This window comes from Protopterus annectens, chromosome 10.part0 (genome assembly GCF_019279795.1).
Source record: "Protopterus annectens isolate FY-2018-M chromosome 10.part0, PAN1.0, whole genome shotgun sequence".
In the NCBI taxonomy this organism is placed as follows: Eukaryota; Metazoa; Chordata; order Ceratodontiformes; family Protopteridae; genus Protopterus; species Protopterus annectens.
This window is the reverse complement of record NC_056744.1, coordinates 584,345,379-584,358,931: the sequence shown is the minus strand read 5'-3', so window position 1 is coordinate 584,358,931 and position 13,553 is coordinate 584,345,379.

Here is a 13,553-nt window from a genome sequence, read left to right as displayed (position 1 = left end):
CAGCTAGGATGTTGGCAATGTCTGTGGGTTCAGTATATTTTTTTTCATTTTGGACTAATTTTGAGCATATCTGGGAATTCCCACCCAGGTTCCTAACATAACTAAAGAAAGCCTTGTGATTATCCACAGTGTCCTGTGCAATTTTTCTCTCGAAGCTGGCCTTAGACGATTTTATGAGTGCCCATAGTTTTTTGCTAATACTGATCAGAGATGCCGTCCCTTTCTGGGATTTTGCTCTATCATGTAGTAGCTTCCTCCTTCTATTGTATAGTTTGCTTATGGCTAGGGTCCACCAGACAGGACATCTGCCTTTGGATGATTGGGTCTTGGTTTTATTTGGGATTGCATGATCCATGCATTCCTGAAGGTGTTCATAGAATGCGTTTATAAAGGATTCTGCGGTCTGGCCCGTATTTTCCACAGGCCCGGGGGCATTGAAGGATTCCACCTCGGTTTTGAGGAGTGTGAAATTTGCTTTAAAGAAGTTTTTCACTGTGGTTTTCAGGGCAGGGGGTGGAGTCGGGATGTGAATATCCAGTGAGATTAGTTTATGGTCTGATCTTACCAGTGAGGGATACACTTCTGGTCTGGAGCATAGAGTCCCCATGTTGGTGATGATCAGGTCCAGTATGTTTTCCCCTCTTGTGGGAGTGGTAACAAGTTGTTCCATAGCATTTGAGTTTATAAATTCTAGGAACCTTTGGGCTAGGGTGTTGGAGGTAGAGTAATGCTCCCAGTCTATGTTAGGGTAGTTGAAGTCACCCAATATAATGGTGTTTGAAGAGACCTTCATATTTTCCAGTGTTCTCAGGAAGGCCGAGTGGGGTTCATGGGTTTGGGATGGTGGTCTGTAGCAGGCTATAAACTGGAAGTCAGTTTTACCCACTGTTAGTTGCACATGGATAGTCTCTGATGCTTTGTGCTGTGCCACCAACCTGGAGGTGTGGGTATCTTTGTTGAATATTGATACTCCCCCTCCTTTTGTGGCTTGGTCCAAGTTTTGGGGCCGAAAAGCATGGTATGAGGTATAACCTGGTAGTGCTGGGGTGCTCTCAGGAGCCTTGAACCAGGTGTCAGTTACTGCACAGATATCGATGTTCTCCATGCTAAGGAGAGTTTCGAGTGCATGCATCTTGAGGTTTAGACTTCTGGCATTGAGTAGCATTACTCTTTGTTTCTTATCCCTTGTGATACCTATGGAGGTGGGTTTGTCTTTTGAGCCTTGCCTAAAAAAGGCACTATGGGGGTAGCAAGAGCCTTTGCCAATATCCGAAAGCCAAGGGGTGACAGGTGCAAGCCATCCCTAGTGAAGCATCATGGCTTGTCGAGCATGTCATCCCAGGCTGACAGGCATTGGATCCCCTTTGAATGACACCAATACTTAAGCCAATTGTTGAAATTTATCATCTTGTCTTCATATTGTGGCATCATTCTTGGTGTGGGCAAGATGCTACTCAAGGTCAGGTTCATACCAGCCTGGGCTACATGCTCAGAGAGCTCCTCTATGTCTCTTTTCATGTAGGGGAGGTACATCTCAGGTCATTCACTCCAGCATGGACAATGACTGAGTCATATTTGTACTTGCCTTGGAGTGACCTGAGTGCTTGTGTTATGTGGCAGATCCTAGCACCCGACAGGCAGCTCACCGTGACCTTCTCCTTGTTCAGCCTGGTGAGCGGGACGTCAGTGTGCCTGACAATAGAGTCACCTATTACAAGTGTATCAGGTGTGTTGTTTAGCCTTAAGGGCTGTGACTGTTTGGCACACTGGCTTTGTGAGCTATGTGTTGCATGTGTTTTGTTTTGGGGTAGCGGTTGCTTGGGTGTCTGCTTTGGAGGTCTCTGCTGCTTAGGCAGATTTTTATTTAGAGTCTCCGAGTATGTTTTTGTGTGTTTATGTGTTTGGTTTGCTGTCATGGTAAGTCTATGTGAGACTGGAATTGTAGTGTGTGTGGTTTCCTTCTCCTCCTGACTGGTTTCGCCAGTACTGAGTTGAGAGAGCTTACCCTCCAGTATGGCTATATGGTTGCATCTCTCACATGTGTTGGAATTTGTTGGGAGGAAAAGAGGGTTGTCTGTGTACATGAGGCAGTTGTAACATTGCCTCAAGCTTCCCAGATTCACGAGCTGGACCGGAGAGGAGATTGACAACTGACCTTTGGATATACTAGAATAGTATTGGGAATTCCTTTATAATTGAAAAAAAGGGCCAATGGGGAATGAGGTACTCAAGGGGAGTTTGTGAGGGTGTAGTGCTTTTAATATTTTAGTGCTGACTTATATAATTGCTTTAGTGAACAAGTGGCAGGTAACTTAAATGCAATGTGTTACAGGTAACTTAAATGCAAAAATGACAAACAGTAACTTTCCTTCAAGTGAAACAAGGAAATAAGTACAGTAAGCAATGCAGATATCACTAGGGATCCACAGAAGCGCTGAAAAGCTGCGTTTTAGGTGGAATTAGCATTTCAGGGAAATAACAAGCATACAAACAAAGCAAGATTCAGCATGCCTGGATCTAGTCTATGCTACAGCAAACAAGGTGTACCAATTTCAGTAAGAAACAGTTCAAATATGCAGGCACTATAAGCCTTTAACCAGAAATTCCCAGCTCAGAAGGGCAGAGTCCAGCCTCTCCTTCCACAAGAGTGCAAACCATGAACCTTCTTAATGTAAAATAACTGGCCTGAAGCCCAACTGCTTAAACCAGAACTAATACACTTTTAGAATAACAGACACTGAGCCCTCAATCCGCAGTTCACAACTTAGAAGGATGTAAGCTACCTGTCCTGCCACCACAGTGCAGGCCACAAATCTTCCTAATGTAAAACAACTGGTCTGAAGCCCAAGTGCTTAATCCAAAAGACTAAGAATGATAGCTACACTTTAATCAAGTTACTACCAAGCAGTAATAAATACAATTGAATACTTTAAAGAATGCCTGGATTAGTGCTCAAGTTATACAAACAAAGTTATATTCAGCAGGCCTGGATCTAGTCTATGTTACAGCAAACAAGGTGTACCAATTTCAGTAAGAAGCAGTTCAAATATGCAGGCACTAAAAGCCTTTAACCAGAAATTCCCAGCTCAGAAGGGCAGAGTCCAGTCTCTCCTCCCACAAGAGTCCAGACCACGAACACTTTTAATGTAAAATAACTGGCCTGAAGCCCAAGTGCTTAAACCAGAATTAATACACTTTTAGAATAACAGACACTGAGCCCTCAATCAGCAGTTCCCAATTTAGAAGGATGTAAGCTACCTGTTCTGCCACTACAGTGCAGACCACAAACCTTCTTAATGTAAAACAACTGGCCTGAAGCCCAAGTGCTTAAACCAGAATTAATACACTTTTAGAATAACAGACACTGAGCCCTCAATCAGCAGTTCCCAACTTAGAAGGATGTAAGCTACCTGTCCTGCCACCACAGTGCAGGCCACAAACCTTCTTAATGTAAAACAACTGGTCTGAAGCCCAAGTGCTTAATCCAAAAGACTTAGAATGATAGCTACACTTTAACAAGCCTTTAACCAGAAATTCCCAGCTAGAAGTGCAGAGTCCAGCCTCTCCTCCCACAAGAGTGCAGACCACAAACCCTTTTAATGTAAAATAACTGGCCTGAATCCCAAGTGCTTAAAACAGAATTAATACACTTTTAGAATAACAGACACTGAGCCCTCAATCAGCAGTTCCCAACTTAGAAGGATGTAAGTTACCTGTCCTGCCACCACAGTGCAGACCACAAACCTTCCTAATGTAAAACAACTGGTCTAAAGCCCAAGTGCTTAAACTAAAAGGCTTAGAATGAGTTACACCAAGCAGTAATAAATACAATTGAGTACTTTTAAGATGACGCAAAAGCAAAATAAAGTAGGAAGAAACACAAATACAGTAAAAGCAGATTTTTTTTTTTTGAGTGAGCAAATGAGATTGGCCCAGGAGTTACAGGACAGAAACAAGTACAAATGCAGGCCTTCAAATCAGAAAGTTGAGAGAGATGGAAGACCGCCCAAATGGTCAATAACTACAAATTCTGGGCCAGAACCACTCCTTATGTGGTAGACAGGTTACCTAGTGCTTACCATTCCCACTGATAAGCTAGAAGGCTTCCCACCAACACAGAAAGGCTTGGGGGCTCAGAAGCTTACAAATAGTCATGGATACAGCAACTCTGTATCTGGAACACTAATTACAGGAAAGGTAGGAAACAGGCTTGCAATTTTTTTTTCAGAAAAGTAGCAAAAACAGTAGTAAAAACAATTCACATGCAGTGCAAGCTGGCACACTTGAGTATGTAGCAATATTAGTCCACACACAGTTTGAAAAAATGTAATTAAATTAAAAAGGACTAAAAGCAAGTGCAGAAAGGGTTTATTAGGTAGAATGCGGTAAAGAGATGGGACTGGGGGAGTGTCCTTGATCATATCTACAGTGGGGCGGTCACTGCAAAAGCCACCAAATTTAAGCTACAACCATGAAGGGGGGTGGGGAAACATTTCAACAGAGATGTGAGGAATCAGAGTGCAAATTATAAAACCAAAAAAATATATACTGATCTCTGTATATTTGCAGAACAGTAAGACAACAGATATCTAAGCAACAATTTAGCTATACAATACAGAATAATACAGAAAAATATACTCAGCTCTATATATTTGCAGATAGTCTTGTAAGGCTGTCTCTCAACACACAGGTTCCACTTAAATGCAGACTGCTGCTATTAACAGTTCAAATTAAGGGAACCTTGAGTTAACAACACACAAGCAATAGAAACCAAAATGAGGGAGGGGGTGGGGAAAAGTTTCAGCAAAGATGTGAGGAATCAGAGTGCAAATTATAAAATCAAAAAAATATATACTGATCTCTGTATATTTGCAGAACAGTAAGACAACAGATATCTAAGCAACAATTTAGCTCTATAATACAGAATAATACAGAAAAATATACTCAGCTCTATATATTTGCAGATAGTCTTGTAAGGCTGTCTCTCAACACACAGGTTCCACTTTGAGTTTCAGAGTTTTATTTCCTTCAGTAAATTTGTGCTAACACATATCCTTTTATTTAAGCAAGTTTGCAATTTTATAAGAGCAATAATTAAAATCTGTTCTTATTTTTGAGCCTTTGTTCCCTTTTTATTTTATGCTTTATCCAGATTTCTTCAGCTGAAAGGTAGAGAGGTATACAAACCTCATTGCTTCTGCCAATGGTACATCTCACTCACTCTCTCTCTCTCACACACACACACACACACACATGCACACACACACACACACACACACACACACACACACACACACACACACACACACACACACACACAGTCTGTTCTGCTTTCATGCATGCTTTCACTCTTACACACAGACAGAAATATAAACACATACACACACACCACACTTTTTTCTGTTTTGCTTGATTAGTCTCTCTTTTACTCTCATACATGCATACTCTCACACACATAGTTTATTTTAATTTTTTTTTTGTTTTACACTCATTAAACAGCAAAAGCACTGCTTAGTGAGCATAAAATAATGGTGTCCATTCATTTTTTTCAAACTGCCATGAAGCAGCGGACACATTTTTCATTTTGTATTACTTCTACATTAATACTTTGCTGCAGAAAGTTCATTCTCCAATCAGGGTGCTCATGGACAGTTGACCCATCTCTAAATTCTCCAATCAGGGTGCTTATGGACAGTTTGACCATTCTCTAATTTAAATTAATAACCTCTTGGTTTTACTCTTCTAGCCAACATATCAAACCAATAAAACTTCACATTTTAGGCTTGTCTTATTTATAAAAAAAAATTAAGTTCATAGAATTCCTTAAGAGGTTATTTTTGTGTAATACAACAAGGAGTGTTGTTGTTCTCCATTAGGTTATTATTCCTCTTTAGAGAATGGGCGACATGTGCATTTGTACTCTGACTGGAGAAAGAACATTCTCCAGCAGGGTGTTAATGTACAGGTAATGCCTGCCGAAAAATTAGTCTGCCACTTCAGGGCAGCGTTTTAAGCTGCTGTGGAGCTTGAACTGTAAGGAATCTAAGGGTTGCCATTGTTTTACACTCGCTAAGCAGTGTTTTGCTGTTTCGTGAGTGTAAAATTAAAACAAACAAATTAAAAAAAATAGAAATGTGTGTGTGTGTGTGTGTATATATATATATATATATATATATATATATATATATATATATATATATATATGTGTGTGTGTGTGTGTCTGTGTGTGTGTGTCTGTGTATGTGTATATATGCATGAAAGTGAGAGTGACATCAATCTAGCCATTGTTTTATGCTCACTCAGCAGCACTTATCTTTTGCTGTTTAGTGAGTGTAAAATGAAAACAAATGGATAATTAAATAAAAAAATAGAAAACTGTGTGTGTGTGTGTGTGTGTGTGCGCGCGCATGTGCCCGTGCGTGCATGCATGCATGCGTGTATTAGTGAGTTTCTGTTTCCGTCTGCTTGTATGAGTGTGTGAGTGCCTGTGTGCATGAAAGTGAAAGTGTGTGTGTGTGTGTATGTGTGTGTGTGTGTGTGTGTGTGTGTGTGTGTGTGTGTGTGTGTGTGAGTGACAGAGACAGCGAGATTGATCAGTTGAACAGTGGATACAAGTCATTTAAAATTAAGTGGTATGCATACCTCTCAATCTCTTAGTTCAAGAAATCCAGATAAAGCCTAAGGCAAGGGGTGGGGTCAAACGCTCAAAAATAGGGACAGCTTTTAAATATTGCTGTTATAAAATTAGAAAGTTGCTATAGTAACAGGATTTATGTTAACATGCATTTTCTGAAGGATATGAAGTCCACACCTCTTCTATGTCCTGATTTTGAGGGATACCCCTGATTTTGACTAATATTTTAGCTCTGCCTTCCTTAATCCCTTCTAAAACTGGTGATGTTTGGAGAAAAGCTGGTGACTTACACTTACTAAAAAATGACAATAAATAGATTTACAGCAATCTTGTACTTCATAAAATGTATATTAATTTGCTTTCTCTTCATAGGTTCATAGGTAGGTAGTAGGCTATCGGCCCTAGGGCCTATACAAGCCTAGCCAAAAAGGTACTCTGGCTTTTGCCACCCAAGAAAATGATTTTCCTGTGCCCCTGTCAAGCAGAGCCATAAATGTGATCTCTGGGGTGAATTTCCTATTTCCCATCCAATCATCAAGATTTTTCTTGAAGTGTGCTAAGGAGGAGTCTTGTTTGATATAGATAGGTAGTTTGTTCCAGAGTATGGAAAGTCTCTGTAACAGGAATCTATCCCTCCAGCATGTTCTGTTTATTGTGGTGACAAGTTTTAGGTCCCTAGAGCATGTAGCTCGGAAGGATTGGGGTTTCTTTAAATAGAGCATGTCCAACAGCTCTGAGTTTGACATATAGCTTTGTATGTTAGGCAGAGATCGCCTCTGAGTAGGCGATATGCGCCGGAGTAAAGCTGTAGTTTTTTGAGACAGTCTGCGTAGGGCATCTGTTTGAGGCTGGTAATCCTCTTTGTTAGGTATTTCTGCTGCCTTTCTAGTTGTTGTAGATGTCTTGTGAGGTACATACCAAAAGGGGCACTGTACTCTATAGTGGGTCTAATAAGTGATGAGTAGAGTGGACCAATGACCTAATTTTTCCTGGATGAGAAACCTTTTGTGATGAGGTGTGCCACATACAAGGATTTCCTGACTACTGTGGCAATGTGATTATCAAAGGAGAGACTATTGTCCACCTGTGTCCCAAGGTCTCTTATCACACTTTCGGGGTTAAGTAGACTACTACCTATGTGGTAGCTCATGGGTACAGAGTTTTTACCAAAGGGGATGACAATGCATTTTTTGGCATTGAGATTGAGGCCATGGCATTGACACCAGGCATCTGTCTCAGTGAGGCCCTTTTGTAGGTTGTCCACATTGTTAGGAGTTTCAATTATGGCTCCTAGTTTGCAGTCATCTGCAAACTTTATTAACTAAAGACATTCTGTGTTAGCCTGTACTTCAGAAAACTAGATACCAAACAGGAGAGGACCAAGGACTGAACCCTGTGGTACTCCACTTGTCACTGGTCTGAAGTCGGATTTGGAGTCTGCTACTTTCACAGTGTGGGTTCTGTCAGGGAGCCAGTTGGTAACCCATCTTGTCAAATAGGGATTTTTACCTAGTTTAGTGAGTTTATCTATAATTCTAGAGTGGGAGATAGTGTTAAAAGCCTTGGCGAGATCTAGATAGGCTGTGTGAACCACCTTACCCTCGTCTACGGCTTTGGTGACTGCTTCAAAGAAGTATATCAGGTTTAGAAGACATGATCTGCCTTTTACAAATCTAAACTGGGTGGGGTCCAGAGTTTGGAGAGTACCGCTGTCTTTGTTTATAAGTTCCATGATGATAAGTTCCATGGCCTTGCAGAGCTGGCTCATTAGGTAATGGGGCAGAAGTTCCTGGGGTCCGTGGTGGCTCCCCCTTTGTGGAGTGGGATAACCATCACTGTGCACAATTTGGTGATCACAAAGCCTGAGATGAGGCTATGATTGAATATGGTGCTTAGGTGGGGTGCAAGTTCATTCTGTAATTCATGTAGAATGCAGCCTGGGATGTTGTCAGGTCCATGGATGCTGTGTTCTTGGCTTTGGAGAGTATAGTTTTTTCCTGTGCAGCCATGATTACAGGAAATTTGCATTCTTCCATTATAGAGATGGGCCCTTTAGGGGGTGAGAGGGGGGTAAAGTTAGCACTGAACTTATGTGCCAGGATGCTGGCAATATCAGTTGGTTCTGTATATTTGGTGCCATTGTGCTGTAACTCAGAGCAGATCTGAGTGTTGCCATTGTGATTCTTGACATAGTTATAGAATGCTTTGTGGTTGTCTTTAGAATCAGTGGTGAGTTTGTTTTCATAACTAGCTTTGGAGGATTTTATGAGGGATCTCAGGTTCTTAGTGAGGCTGATCAGGGAGTTTCTCCAATCATGGGATTTTACTCTTTTTTGCAATAGTTTCTTTCTTCTTTTGTAGAGTCTGTTTATGGCAGGGGACCACCAGATTGGTTTCCTTTTTTTTGGAGGATAGCATCTTGGTTCTGTTAGGGATAGCAAGATCCATGCACTCATGTAAGTGCTTATAAAATGCATTTGTGTAAGATTCAGCAGTTGTACCTCTATTGTCCATCTGCATGGGTGTCATGAATTTGGCCACTTCTGTCTTAAGAAGTGTGAAGTTAACTTTGGAGAAATTTGTTACAGTGGTTTCCCTAATGGGGGGTGGGGGGGTGGGGTGGGATGTGGATGTCTAGGCTGATTAGCTTGTGGTCGGATCTGACCAATGAGGAATTGACCTCTGGTGTGTAACACCGGTCGCCCATGTTGGTAATGACCAGGTCTAGGATATTGCTTCCCCTGGTGGGGGTGTGAGTAAGTTGATCCAAGACATTGGAATTTATGTATTCCAGAAAACATTGGGCAAAAGTGTTGGTGCATGAGTAGTTTTCCCAGTTAATGGTGGAGCAGTTGAAATTGCCCATTATTTGGGTGTTGGGTTGTACCCTAATATTTTCCAGTGTATCAAGAAATGAGGAGTGGGAATCCTGGGGCATGGTGAGGGATCTGTAGCAAGTTACAATTTGGATTGCGATCTTGCCCAGAGTTAGTTGCACTTGGATAATCTTGGATGCATTATGCTGAGCAACTAGCCTGGAGGTGTGGATATCCTTAATAAATATGGACAAATCTCCACCTTTAGTGTTTCGGTCCAGGTTAGGTGGCTGAAAGGTGTGGTATGAATTATAGCCTGGTATTGCAGGGGTGCTCTCTGAACCCTTGAACCAGGTCTCTGTCACTGCACAGATGTCGATGTTCTCCATTTTAAAGAGTGTCTCGAGTGAATGCATGTTGAGGTTTAGACTTCTAGCTTTCTGTACCATTACCCTCAGATTTTGCTTCCATGTACCTGTTACAGTGGTGAATTTGCCATTTGAACCTTGCTTAAAAAAGGCACTATAGGGGTGGCAAGAGCCTTAGCCAGTATCCGGAATCCCAAGGATGACAGGTGCAGGCCATCTCTGGCAAAGCATTGTGGTCTGTTGATCATGTCATCCCAAGCAGACAAATACTGTATCCCCTTAGAATGACACCAAAAGCTTAACCAATTGTTGAAGTCAATCATTTTGTCTTTGTACTGTGGTATCATTCTGGGTGATGGCAGGATGCTACTCATGGCTAGGATCATACCTGCCTGGGCTACAAGATTGGAGAGCTCCTCCATGTCTCTTTTCATGTAGTCCAGTGAGGTATGTCTCAGGTCATTCACATCAACATGGACAATGACAGAGTCATATTTGTACTTGTTGTGGAGTGACCTGAGTATGTGCATTATGTGGCAGATCATGGCACCCAACAGGCAGCTGACAGTAATGTTCTCCTTGTTTAGCCTGGTGAGTGGAACATCAGTATGCCTGACTATAGAGTCACCTATGACTAGAGTGTTGGGTACGTTGTTATGCCTTATGGGTTGTGTTTGAAGGGCACACTGAGTTTGTGGGCTGTGCATCATTTGGGTTGTGTTGGGGGGTGGAGGTTGCTTACGTTTCTGCTTTGGAGGTCTCTGTTTCTTGAGAAGATTTTTATTGAGAGCCTCTGTGAATGTAGGTGTGTGTTTTGTGTTGCTATGTGTGTGTTTTGGTAGTGTAGGTTTTGTGGGACTATGTGATGAGTGTGGTGTGGTGCAATTGTTTACCTTCTCCTTTTGACTGTCTAGTCCAGCCTTGGGTGAAGAGAGCTTTGCTTCCAGTTTGGCTATATAATTGCATCTCTCACAGGTTGTTCTATCATTTCTCAAGTTAATAGTACTAATATTTTAAGTATCCCTGATTGTCCCTTATTACTTCTGGATTTGTCCCTGATTCTGTGTATGTTTGTCCTTGATTAGTTGAGAACTATGATAAAGACTGAAACTCAAATGTAACACATTATTTAGCAACTTTCAATCCCAATGATTTGTCAACAATTGAAAGTTAGGCAGGAGATGACCAGCTCAGGCTGAGACCAGCATGTAGTACAATCAGCCCAATGTTTGCAATTTGACAGATAGAGGAAAAGCAGCTTAAAGATGGCAAAGCAGTCCAAATTGGTATTCTTAGACTTGGAGACAGCATTTATCAAAGTTCCACATAATCCAGTTTGTTAATTTATCCTGCAATAATTCACTGTCTCAGAAACATGGGTAGAATTAACACAAACTGTGTAAGAGGAGGTAAAGACACAATCATTATCAGTATTTGGACTCACAGAGGGGTTTATGTGGAAGTACTGGTGCATCAGGATTCACCTCTGAACCCACATTTCTTCATACTGGAGACTGACTGTATTGCAAACAGATCACAGAGTCAGAGAAACAAGGTTGTTATATGGAGAAAATCTAGGACTACAAGCAGGTTTTGAACTGGTACTCCAGCAAATGATAGGGGATTGCAATGCAAAACTTGAAAACATATCATTTGAAACTAATTACAGGTAAATCAGAGGCCATGGCATCAAATGGGGGAATCAACAGTAGAAAATTGTGATAGAAGGGAAATTAGTGGAACAAGGTAAGAACTTTAAGTATGTCAGAAGTGTGATTGAGGAAAGGGGCAGTCTGAATAAAGAGGTCAAAGCCGGATTCGGAGGCAGAAGAATGCCTAAGATGTTGAGAAGTAAGGAGTATAAAGCGGTGGTGTAACTAGTGCTTGTGCAGGGCATAGAAACAAGCAAATGAGCTGAGAAAGCTTGAGGTGATGGTGATTATGTGCCTGAGATGCATATAAATGTACATTTTGAGACAATCAAAGAAACAATGTCATCAGAGCAGAAGTCAAAGTAGCCACAGTTGCAGAGAAGGTAAAAGAAAATAGATTACAGCCATTCAGTCAGATGTACAGGGAAAGAAAAGATGATTTACTAAAGATGACCTTGGAGAATCAGGAAGAAGTCAAGAAGAAAAGACGAAATTTAGCAAAGAGATGGACTGATTGCATGAAAGAACACATACATCGATTGGACATGACTTTTGAAGACAAGTGGTTCTGAAATTAGGAAGGTGGAGATATTTGACCTGACAACTGAACTTCATGTAAAATTAGAAATAACAGGGTGGTAAATGAGGATGGCTTTGTTTTCACATTATATTGGGTATTTTAGAACAATTGCAGTTAAGATGACTAATGTGCTATTAGGTTTTAGGATGTCTAATTTCTTGTTTATCTTTCAGCAACAGAAAATAAGTTCTAAATATTAAACACTGAATAACTTTGTGACCATAACTTAATAATCTAGCTTGTTGTAGTATAATGATACTGTACTATAATTCACCCATGAGTCAAATGTCAGCTCTCACATGTGATCTTAACTTTAATAATCTTGTGCCATTCGCAGTAACTGCAAAGAGATTAAAACCTAGAACACATTTCTATATATTGTACAATTGCTAATAAGTCCATGTGAAGATGGAACGATATATAGGCGCATAACTAAAATCAGATGCCCCTTTGCTTCATAGCAAAGTCAGCAGTGATTATGCAAATAATATTCTGTCTTGTGACTGCTGCAGCTACCGCTGCTGCAGGCCTGAATCATGCATAAGTAATCTTATCTTTCCTTTAAGTGACAATCCATAGGTATGAACAGAAGAATTCTAACTGCAAAGTAAATTATACTGCAGTGACTGTGTCCTTGACATCAGATGTCTTAATGGAGTATTATTAATATTAACTGGCTGCACCACTAAATACAACTATAAATTAGACTTGGGTACTCAATGTGTCTACTAACTTGAACAATTCAGGCAGAGTAATGGAACAGGGATTTTATACTGGCTAGATTAATTATGAGAAGTCATAAGACAGGCAAAGTCATTGGATAATTTAATTATATTAAACAGTCTGGCTTTTAAGTCTTATTTTTTGTTTTATAATATCCAAGATGCAAAGCTACAATACAGCAAAACACAGTGTAAATTCTGATGTTACCAGATAATATCTCCAACAACAAATAACTAAGTGAAATTCATTTGATGAATATTGCAGCTTTCACTTAAATATAACGCTATCACATTCAATGATAAGTACATAAATTCTGATTTTATAGATGTGAAGTAGAATAAGTGTGACTGAGTTCAGCTGAACGTTTTGAACAATAAAAATCCTGATTTAGACACATGACCTTTTGATTGACTCGTTGAGTGATTGGTTCTTTTAAAATTACTTAATAGTGTTGTGGGAGGGAAGGCATTTGTTCTAGCAGGTAGCACAAAGGATTAATGCTATAAAGGAAAAAAAGGTCCTTCCTCTATTCCAAGGTTTGATTCCATCAGTCTCCATTTGCCAACTGTGCAACTCTGAACAAGCCACTTAACCAGAGCATCCTCCTGGACAGGCAACATATAAACACAGTAGACTAAAATTCTGCTCTGTATTACTAAGAGTCATTTACTTGATATGTAACTGTATTTATTACAACTCTCACATATCTATACAATAAGTAATGTTTACTGCTGATTGTTATATGTTTATTGTTACTGTACTGTTCTTAATGTATACAGC